This window comes from Trichechus manatus, unplaced genomic scaffold (assembly GCF_000243295.1).
Source record: "Trichechus manatus latirostris isolate Lorelei unplaced genomic scaffold, TriManLat1.0 scaffold00181, whole genome shotgun sequence".
Lineage (NCBI taxonomy): Eukaryota > Metazoa > Chordata > Mammalia > Sirenia > Trichechidae > Trichechus > Trichechus manatus.
In genome coordinates this window covers 127,068-137,784 of record NW_004444117.1, presented here as the reverse complement: position 1 = coordinate 137,784, position 10,717 = coordinate 127,068, and the positions used below count along the sequence as shown (strand labels likewise).

The 10,717-nt window shown below is 50.6% G+C and overlaps 1 pseudogene; it reads left to right on the top strand.

Annotated features, from left to right (window-relative positions):
* The first annotated feature begins 894 nt into the window (after nucleotides 1–894).
* Nucleotides 895–9,867, top strand: LOC105756835 (L-amino-acid oxidase-like; annotated as a pseudogene).
* The last annotated feature ends 850 nt before the right edge of the window (nucleotides 9,868–10,717 follow it).

Genomic DNA, 10,717 nt, shown 5'->3' with positions numbered 1-10,717 from the left:
ATACAGCATCACTCCCTGGGAGCTGGCTTGGAAACGAACAAGAGGAATGGGATGGAACCCTGCGCAGAGGCAGCTATTCAAAATGTAGGATCACCATCTAGCATATTCTTCAACCTCGTTGAGCCTCAGCTCTCTCTGGGAAATGAGGCTGTCGAGCCCTAACTACCTCACGGGTGAAAAGCAGAAGAGTTGATATCTCCCTGGGGCTAGGGAGGTTCATAGCCTGCCATGTACTTCTCGGATACTGCTGGCATTATCAAATTATGTCTTTATACTCTCCATCCTCACCCGTGGCCTTCCACGGCTGCAGATCAGTTAGGGTCTTCTCACACAGCAACCATCTTTCTAGTTGCCATCCAGTCAACCAAGACTCCTGGAAACCCCACATGTGTCAAAGTAGAACTGGGCTCCATAGGGTTTTCAATGGCTATAATCTTCCGGAAGTAGATTCCAGGCCTTCCTTCTGAGGTGACTCTTGGTGGACCTGAACCACCACCTTTCAGTTAGCAGTCAAGTGCTTAATTGTTTGCATCACCCACACACTCCCAAACAACCATAGAGATGTCTAGTCTATCAACCCTAAGGGAGAGAAATGGAGACACCCAATGTGATATCCTTCCATTGGGCTGAAGGCCAGCCGCTTGGGTAGGTGACCAGCTTGGAATGGCTCCCCCAGTGAGGGCTGTCAGGGAGCAGCGCTGACCCGCAGGGGAGGCCAAGCCTGGCAGGCTCCATGACTAAGGTGCCCTCTGGCAGGGAAGTAAGGTGATTGGAAGCATGGATAAGCATTGCATCACAAGGTCCAGTAACACAACCTCTCCTCAGAAGGAGGGTTAAGACTAGCCTGGGCTTCCTTGATTCCCCAGTCATTTGCCAACTGCCATCTCCATAGACATGTGCCCAGGGTGGTTGGCCCTCTTGCTCTTATTCCTATGGAGTACAGGCACCCAAGCCTTCAACAGCCAGCTTGTCAAGTGCTTTGAGGACCCCCAGTATGAACAGCTGGTATGGCTGGCAAGAGATGGACTGGGGCAGACTGTGGAAAGGAAGCGAGCAGTGGTGATTGGGGCAGGCATGGCCGGGCTTACTGCTGCCGAGACCCTGCAGGACACAGGCCACCAGGTATGCTATGGGATGGAGGAGGGAGGGGGTCAGCCCTGAAACAGAAGGGAGAGAGAGCTGAGTGGGACAGCCTCAGAAAGGTGGGGCAGCGGTTGATATTAGAGATCTGGGCAAGGATAGAAGGGCTAGGAGAGCCGGGTGATCTGACAACTAGGTTCTAAACCCCATAACCAAAGGGACACCAAGGGAAGGGATATGGGAGCTGGGTCTGCAGGGAGGGAAGAGGAGAATGTGGAGGGGACATGGACACCTTTATTGAGACCAGAAACGGTCTATCTTTCTAGGTAACTGTCCTGGAGGCTTCAGGGCGTATGTGTGGTAGAATAGAGACACACAGAGTCCCCAGGGCACAGTGATATGTGGAACTGGGCCCCATGAGAATCCCTGCCTACCACAGGTAAGGGTTGGGGGAGGTAAGGGATGGGTAACGAAGTGAGGGGGAGGTAGTCAGGGTAGGAAGGGATGGACACTGGGGTGCTGGCCCAGGGGTAGGAGACCCTGTATCTGGTTCTGGATCTGCCCTAACTCATTATGTGGCTTCACACCTATCCCTGAACGTCTCTGAGTCTCGTTTTTTTTAATCTGTGTAATGGACATAACCATATCTACCCCACCTTCCTGGAAGGCTACTTTGAGGATCTCAAAAGATAATTGGGATGAGAAAGCACCTTGAAAGGTCAAAAGTGGTCTGCTTTGTAAGTGATCATTGCGATGGTTGCTAATGACAGGAATAATGAAACGTCTTTCTGTGGGAAAGGTGTGGTGTCTGGGAATCACAGATGTGATTGTGAGAGACCTGGGGTTCCCAGAGCTGCCATGGGCCCTCTGCTGGTGAAGGGATTTCCTGTAAGGGAGACCTGAGCAGGGGTTTCAGAGGACCCCATCTGGAGGCACGGGACTGTTGATCTGGCCTCCATGGAGGAGAAGTCCAAGAGGATTCTCCCCTGGTGCCCTTCACGCCGCCTCCAGACCCCAGAGGGTCTGCAGCCTGAAGGCCAGAGATTTCAGGCAAAGAGTCCTGTGGGTGATTAATTGGGGCCAGCTTGGAGGGGCAGCCTGGATGATTAGAGAACTGGCCGAGATGCCACAAGCCTAGGTTTCCTCCTGGTCCTGACGCCATTAGCGTAGTGACCGAGAGACCTCGAGTCCTCGTCTGCGGATCAAGGCCGAAGGGTAGTTCCAAGGCCCAGGTGAATCCTCAAAGGACAAGGGTGGTCCTCTTTGTCAACTGCCTGCTCTCCGGGACTTGGGGAGTGAGCCCCGGGAGGGAGGGCTGACAGCTTCCTGTCATGCCCCAGCAGTTCCCGGCTCCTCCTGCAGGCTCTCGCATGAACTCATCAGCAAGTTTGGGCTGAAACTCAGTGAGTTTTACCACTTCAACCCCCGGGCTGGGTGCTGGTCAATGGGGTGCAGCAGCGGACAGGAGAGGTGCATGCTAACCCCCGCCTGCTGGGCTACACTGTCAGAGCGGACAAGGAGGGGAAGACCACAGAATAGCTGTTTGATCAGTCACTGAAGAAGGTGAGTGAAAGTGGGGCACAGGGTGGCCCCAGTGTGTGGCCGCCACTGTCCACCTACACGGTCACTACAGGCAAGCCCTCGATGTCACCTCTGCTTCCTCAAATTTCTCTCTCATTTCTTTAAATGGGATGAAAGGACCTCTGCCCCAGACACTGGGCCCACCCGCACAAGGGGTCAACCATACCAGCGGGTTCTTTCTCCACTTCACCGCCTCTCACACAGCTTCTCCCCCCACACCCCATCTCAGACACAGGATCAGCGGTCCTCACACATTCTTAGACCCCCAAATGTATACACACAGTATATTGGATACAACCGGCACTGGTGATTGAATTTGCACATAAAATAAAATAAACCAAACTCATGGAGTCAATTTCAACTCACAGCGACCCTATAGGGCAGAGTAGAACTGCCTCATAGGGTTTCCAGCAAGCGGTTAATGGATTTGAACTGCCAACGTTTTTGGTTAGCAGCCGTAGCTCTCAACCACTAGCCACCATGAAAACCATAAGGGCAAACTCAGGTTTAAGGCAGTGTGATGTAGAAGCCAGATTCTGGATTCAAATGCTGCTTCTTGCACTTCTCTCCGTGTGACCTTGGGCAAGATACACACCCTCTCTGAGCCCCAGTTTCTGTAAAATGACTGTCAAATGACTGTCATTGGGGAGCCTCTCTCCCAGTTCGTTGTGACGATTATATGAGAGAATGTGTGGAAAGTGAGAAGAGCAGTGCCACCAGTGGTGAGGGCTAGGATTATAATCATCATCATTGTAGATAACCTGGTGGAGAAGAAGAAACGTGGCCAAGCCCTGCTGGAACATGCAGGCTTCCTACCTTCTCTGTGTGGCTGATGTTTACTCAACTTTGAAAACACCTTCATTTTTTCTGACTCCTCTCCCATGGGGACTGGGCTGACAGCCAGGCTCTGTGGGACAGAGGCCCCTGTCCAGGTGTCTTGGGCTTCCCAGGGAGTATTGACCAGCCCATCCCGGGACCCCTCAGCTCTAGCCTACATCAACAGCTCGGTGTGACCAAGCTCTCAGGGCATCCCCACGCCATTCACCATGGCCTTGTTGTTGTTGTTAGTCTCTGTCAAGTCAATTCTGACTCGTGTCGACCCCACATACACAGAGTATAACTACATTTGATAGGGTTTCCAAGGCTTCAGCCTTTCAGAAGCAGATTGCCAGGCCTGTCTTCTGAGGCACCTCTGGATGGGTTCAAACTGCCAAACTTTCGGCTAGCAGTCCAGCACTTAAACGTTTGCACCATCTGGGGACGCTCATGGCCTCGTTAGGCCTATAGAAATACGCCCATCCCAGGAACAAGGAGATAGACTTCCCTGCTCCTAGAGCTCCCAGACTGATGGGGGAGCCCTAGCCCCTACCTTTGCACACCTTGTAGTCTGTCCACTAGTGGAGGTGCCGTTTCTGCCACTCACAGTCCTAGAACCCAGAGAGCTTGGAAAGCAAGCCTCAGACACACACACAATTCGAAGCAAGTAAATGAGAGCATAGAGCCTGGAAGGGCTGAATGGGCCAGGCGGTGAGGCACAGGTGTTGAGGGGAGCTCAGTTCTGCTGGAGGCAGTGCATCCACCTTTCCTCTTTCCCCATGCCCAGGTGGTGGAAGAGCTGAAGACAAGCAGCTGCAGCCAGGTGCTGGAGAAGTACGACTCCTTCTCCACCAAGGTCAGTTCCCTGAGACCCCTGCTTCCTGCTGCCCACGCCCCATCCTGTCATGGCTCCCCAGAAATTACAGTGGGACCACCAGCCCCAGGCACAGGCTTGTAGCAGGAGATAGGGATATTCAGCCTTACACCTGCCATTCCTAGCATGGAAACCTCTCTGCAGCCCACAGCCAGAGGGAAGCAGTACACAGAAGCCACTCCATCTCTGCTCTAAACTCTCCCATGGCTCAGGGCACCTCGAGAGTAACAGCCAAGTCCTCTGTGTTACCACTTACCTGTGCCAGCCACACTGGCCTCTTTGCTGTTTCTTAACTGTATCAAGCCCAATCTAGCCTCAGGACTTTTGCACTGGCTGTTTCCTCTGGCTGGAAGGCTCTTCCCCTGCATATTCACATGGCTGGCCCCTTCTTCTTCAGGTCATTGTTCAGATGTCCCCTTTGAACTGAGGCTTCCCTCTCTCTGCTCTGGAAGTCCCTTACTATCTTCCTTTTCCCATTTTCCTCCACTACATGTATCACACTGTATATTTTACTTGTTTCTGGTCTTTCTGCCCTGATAAAATGTAAGTTCCATGCGGACAGGAGCTATTTTATCTGTCCAAATTGCCAGTGTCTAGCAGGAAGGAAGGAAAGGAGGGAGGGAGGGAAAACGGGAGAGAGGGGAGGAAAGAAGGAATGAAAAAGAAAGGAAGAATGGACCAAGGGATGGAGGAGAGGAACAAAGGAAGAAAGAGGGGAAAGATGAAGGTAAGGAAGGGGGAGGAAGGAAGGGAAATTGGAAGGGAGGGTGGGAGGGAGGGAGGGAGGAAGAAAAGAAAGAACTCAGCGAAGACCACCCAAATGAGAACAAGCAAAGCCTATTTATTCAGAGCTTGTGTAGCAAGGGCGTCAGTCACCATTACTAGCATTTAGCAGAGACTCAAAGGTAGCCAGGGGAGTGGGAAAGCTTTATAGTGGAAAAAAAGGGGAGGCTTCAGGTGTGCCCTGATTGCAGGGAAGCTGTTGGCGGGTTAACTAGAAGTGGGGCATCCTCTGTGATTCGTTGGGGGAGCATATTTGGATTTCTCTGATTGATCTTAAATTGGAAGTGAGGGGGGAAAAAATTAGGGAAGCTGGCAGTTGTTGACAAAGCCCTGCCTGTTTTGGGTCAATTGCTAAAGAGGTTATTGTTTGGTTTCCTAGACTGGTTGCTGCAGATTATGGGCTGAGTTCTATTTTGGTCTGACCATTGTCTGTATATTCAGTGTGTCAGAAGGAAGGGAAGGAGGGAGAGAAGGAGGAAGAAGAGATACAAGTACCGGTGAATACAGTGAGTTAGAGAAGATAACTGTGCCCCTGTCCTCAACTCATCCACCCTCTCCACTCATTGAGGCAGGGACCAAACTGACCTTCTCTGGGCCCTGGTTGTCCAGGCTGCAGGTCTCCTATTCCACTGTCTCTCCAATCCCTCTTTGTTGTTGTTGCTCTTCCTGGGATGGTGGAGCCTTGTGGTTTTGTCTTCTTGTTTAAAGGAGCATATTGAGTCATGGGGTTTTGCCCAGGCTAGCACCAGGCCAGTCTTGCTCTGCCTACACTCCAGATGCCCAGCCCCCAAAGCTGTCTGTCATGGTGTAAAGGGACCATCTCTGCTCAGTTTATCCAGGACTTTCCCTCTGCCCCTCAGTCCTGAGCAAACAGGGACTGGTCAACCTAACCAGCTTTGTCGTGTCCACACTGGCTTTGCCTGGAAGAAGGGAGCAGGGGCAGAGGGTAGAGTACAGTCTCTGGGCAGACAGGGGCATGGGAAGCAGATTTCAGTCATTTGCTGTGGAGTGGTAGGGATGGGGAAACCCTTGTGGTGTAGTGGTTAAGAGCTATGGTTGCTAACCAAAAGGTTGGCAGTTCAAATCCACCAGGTGCTCCTTGGGAACCCTATGGGGCAGCTCTACTCTGCCCCATAGGGTCACTATGAGTTGGGCTTGACAGCAATGGGTTTTGTTTATTTTTTTTGGTAGGGACAATAGGGATGAGGGCAGAATGAGAAGGAATATTCAGTACTCAGATTCCTCCTGGCTTGGCATGAGGGCACAGCTCTCACAGGGCAGATCAGAGAAGCCACTTGGGTCCAACGTATTTGCAGGTGCACATGAAGACTGAACCTCAGTTTCCCTAGCTGTAAAATGGGGGTAGTAACTACTTTTAGGATTGCATATGAAAATTAAACATGTGAAATTATGTGAAGGGCTCAGAATAGTGTCTGCAGGTGGGGAGTGGCACTAAGTGTTGGCTGTTCTCCTTGTTATCAGGACTGAGGAGAGCATTTTGAGCACCGTCCTCAAAGCCCTGTGTGCCAGGCAGAACCCCCTAGATGCCTGACTGAGTGTGTACCTGTGCTCTGCCATTCTACCCTGTTTCTGTTCCTCACTGTCTCTGAGCTGGAAGCAAGGAGTCACACATCCCCCCCTCCCTCGCTCAAGCATTCTGACCTGCTTGCCTTCTTTCCTTGCACACGCCTTGGGGCTGTGCAGATGACTGGGGACCTGCTGAACAAAGACGCCAGCTACTATGAGGGCTTCACAGAGACCCTGGGTTTTGTCATCTCCTTCCACCAGGAGCCTCGGTGGGAACGGGTGGCAGGGAGGAGGAAGAATGGGCACAGGTTGGTCAGTTACTAACCAGAGCAGTGGTAGGACTAGATAAGATCAGGTGAGGGTCCCAAAAGAAAGTGGGGGTTGGGGCACTAAAAGGCAGAGGCTTTCAAACACTAGTGTGCATAAAAAACACCCAGGGGCTTGTTAAACACAGATTGCTGGGCCCCACCCCCAGAATTTCTAATTCCAAAGATCTGTGGTGGGGCCTGAGAATTCACATTTTTAACACATTCCAGGGGATGTTGCTGCTGCCTATCTGGGAATCCCACTTTAAGAACCCTTGGTTATTCCATCAGGAGGCTTCAGACCCTCTTTGCTCCGGGCCTTGCCTGTTCTCCTGTTATAAAAACCGTGGCAGCAGCTCTGCTCCAGGGATCTTTGCAGGGGGGCCTTGCTGTCTTTCAGCCCAGGAAGATGTACCAGAGGCACTCACTCTAGGCCACCAGCCACCAAACCACTGGCTGCTGGCCACTCATTCTAGGACTACAAAGATATGATACACCAGGATATACTCTCCCTTGGTGTTCATAAGAACTACTTTTACAAAACAGGCTGCAGACATTTAGGAGAGGGCAAACTGACGCTGTCAGCCCTGACAGGCCAGGGCGCTGATTCATGTAGTTATCTGCTTGGTCCTCTTCTTTCCCCTGTAGTATCCCCATGACTTCCACTCAGCATTTTTATTCAGGGTAAAACCATTTGCTGTAGAGTGAACTCCAATTCATGGCGACCGCATGTATGTCAGAGTAGAACTGTGCTCCATAGGGTTTTCAATGGATAATTTTTTTCAGAAGTAGATTGCTAGGCCTTTCTTTTGGGTAGAAACCTTAACTATTTGTGCACTCCAAAAACCAAACCAAACCTGTTGCCATCGAGTCTGACTCATAGTGACCCTATAGGACAGAGTAGAACTGCCCCATAGGGTGTCCAAGGAACAGCTGCTAGATTTGAACTGCCAACCTTTTGGTTAGCAGCCTTAGCTCTTAACCGCTATGCCACCAGGGCCAGGGACTCCTTATTCAGGATAAATCAGTGTTAAAAAAACCAAGGGCTGCCTTGAAGGGGAATGAACCCCAAGACAGACAAGTGGGCAATCAAAATAGGACTAAGGTTGTATCCGTGCTGCTAGGCTCTCTCTGAGGGCATTCTGTAAAAGAGATTGAGAGATCTGTCAGAGCCTAGGATCTTTATCTGCCCTAGAAGCTGAGCATCCTGGGCTACTGCATGGAGGTGACCACCCACAGGGGCAAGAAAAGAGTGATTGAGAGCCAGCCCACAGTCTGCTCTCCAAGCTTGCACTCTGTAGGCAAGGGACTGTGTTGTTAGTTTCCATTGAGTCAATTCCAATGCATGGCAACAGCATGTATGCAGAATAGAACTGGGCTCTATAGGGTTTTCAAGGCTGTGATCTTTCAGAAGTGGATCATCAAGCCTTTCTTTAGAGGCACCTCTGGGTGGATTCAAACCACCAACTTTTTGGCTAGTAGTCAAGCGTTTAACCATTTGCACTACCCAGGGACTGCTTGAAAGGGCCTGCACTCTCCCAGAAACTCAAAAAAGAAAAAAAGAAAAAACCAGTGGCCATGGAGTTGATTCCAGCTCATGGCAACCCCATGTGTGTCAGAGTAGAACTGTGCCCCATAGGGTTTTCAATGGCTGATTTTTTGGAAGTAGATTGTCAGACCTTTCTTCCAAGGCACCTCTGAGTGAACTGTAACCGCCAACCTTTCGGTTAGCAGTGAGCACATCTGTTTGCACCACCCTGCCACTCCTAGAAGGGATGCCTTTTCTGATTTGTCAGCCCAAAGGGCGTGCCTTTCTTTAGTTTCCTGCAGCTAATCACCACTTTGCCTGGCAAGCCTTCCTGCCAGCTGGTTTACCTCTCTAGCACAGAGGGCCAAAGCAAATCCATTAGAGATCCAGGCTTCTGTCCAGTTCAAATGGCCTACCCCCTGCATGTCCTTGTCCATTGACTGCTTCCCTCTACCTCCTTTGCCTGCTTATTCTCAGGTTTGACGAAATCACTGGGGGCTTTGACCAGCTCCCCAGGGCCCTGTATTATGCCCTGTTGCCCGGGACAGTGCAGCTCCACTCATCAGCGGAGGAGGTAGAGACGTCCGGTGACCTTGTCCATATCACCAACCAAACATCTGACCCTCTGCAACCCAAAGAGCATCTGACTGCAGATTATGTGATTGTGGCCAGCACGGCCAAGGCTGCCCGACTCCTCCATTTCCGGCCACCCCTCTCCCCTGGAAAGCAGGACGCACTTCGTTCCATCCACTACAGCAGCGCCATCAAAGTGATCTTGGCCTGCACACAGTGTTTCTGGGAGTTGGATGGCATCTTTGGCTGCAAGTCCATCACCAACTGGCCTGCCCGCTTCATATACTAGCCCAACCATGTGTTCCCTAATGGCACAGGAGTCAACCTGGCCTCCTATACCCTGAATGAGGACTCGTTGTCCTTCACTACCATGAATCACGCCTGGATAGTGGATGTCGTCCTGGATGACCTGGCCGCAGTCCATGACCACCCCAAAGAGGAGCACCGGGCCCTGTGCCCCTACTCCACAGGAAGCACTGGAGCCGGGATTAGTATTCAATGGGAGGCTTTGTCTTCTTCACCCACTATCAGTATGTAGACTATGCTCAGGAACTCGGCCGACCTGAAGGGCAGGTGCACTTTGCTGGTGAGCACACAACGCTGCCCTATGGCTGGATTGATACTGCCATTAAATCAGGGCTCAGGGCCACGCAGAGCATCCAAGAGGCTGTAGACTTGGATTTAACAAAGAGCCCTAGAGACCTGAAAGAGACCCACTCCAAAAGTGAGCTATAGCCAACTTCAAAACACCCAGGAATTAGAATGATTCCACTCACCTTGGCCCACCAGGAAAATACCAAAAACCCAGTGTCTCACCTTATCTCCACATTTGTCTAAAGATGCCAGACCAAGAGGTGTCATCTAAGGACAAGAAACAGAGTGACTCTAATATTAGGCATAAATGTTATTATACCTATAACCTTAGTTTTGTGAGCAATGTCTCAACATAATCAACAACATGTGATATAGTGATTAAAACAATAAAGTATTTCTTGAATTTAAGGCTGTCACTAAGTGCTTTATCTACATTCTCTGAGACACCCAAATAATTATAGAGTTGAATGTTGAGGTCTGCCTTCCAAGAGCCTCATTGGGTCCTTCACTCTTCTATTATTTCTTTAATCTGACTCCGGCCATACCTCCACTCCCCTCCTCCACTCTTCAACCTCCTGTGACTATAGATTTTAAGATAAATTGGAAACTTAATTACTTAGCTGTGGGCAACTGTGTGACCAGCAACATGCTAGATGCTACTCCATGTCATTACAAAAACCCTGGTGTACCTATTCTAAAGTTACAGACTACATTTTACAGATGAGAAAGGCTGATTTTCAAAGAGGCTAAATAACTTGCCTGAGGTTACAAATGCTGGCAAAGAATGGTCAAAACCTAAACCATCCAGCTCCAGACCCTCTTGCTTCTTCTATGCCCAGTGGCTCTGTCTTCCTGTTTTTTGTGTTCCTGAAGTAACTAGCAATTAATTTTGGAAACATTCAGCAATAGGTATGTTGAATGCTTGAATGAGTAAAAATTCTCAGAATGCGCAGGGCCAAGGCTGCATGGCCCACCTCCAATCCTGCCCCATTTGCCTGGGTCTTCCTTGCCTGGAAGGCTTGAGGGGTAAAGAGGCAGACAGATGGAGTAGATACT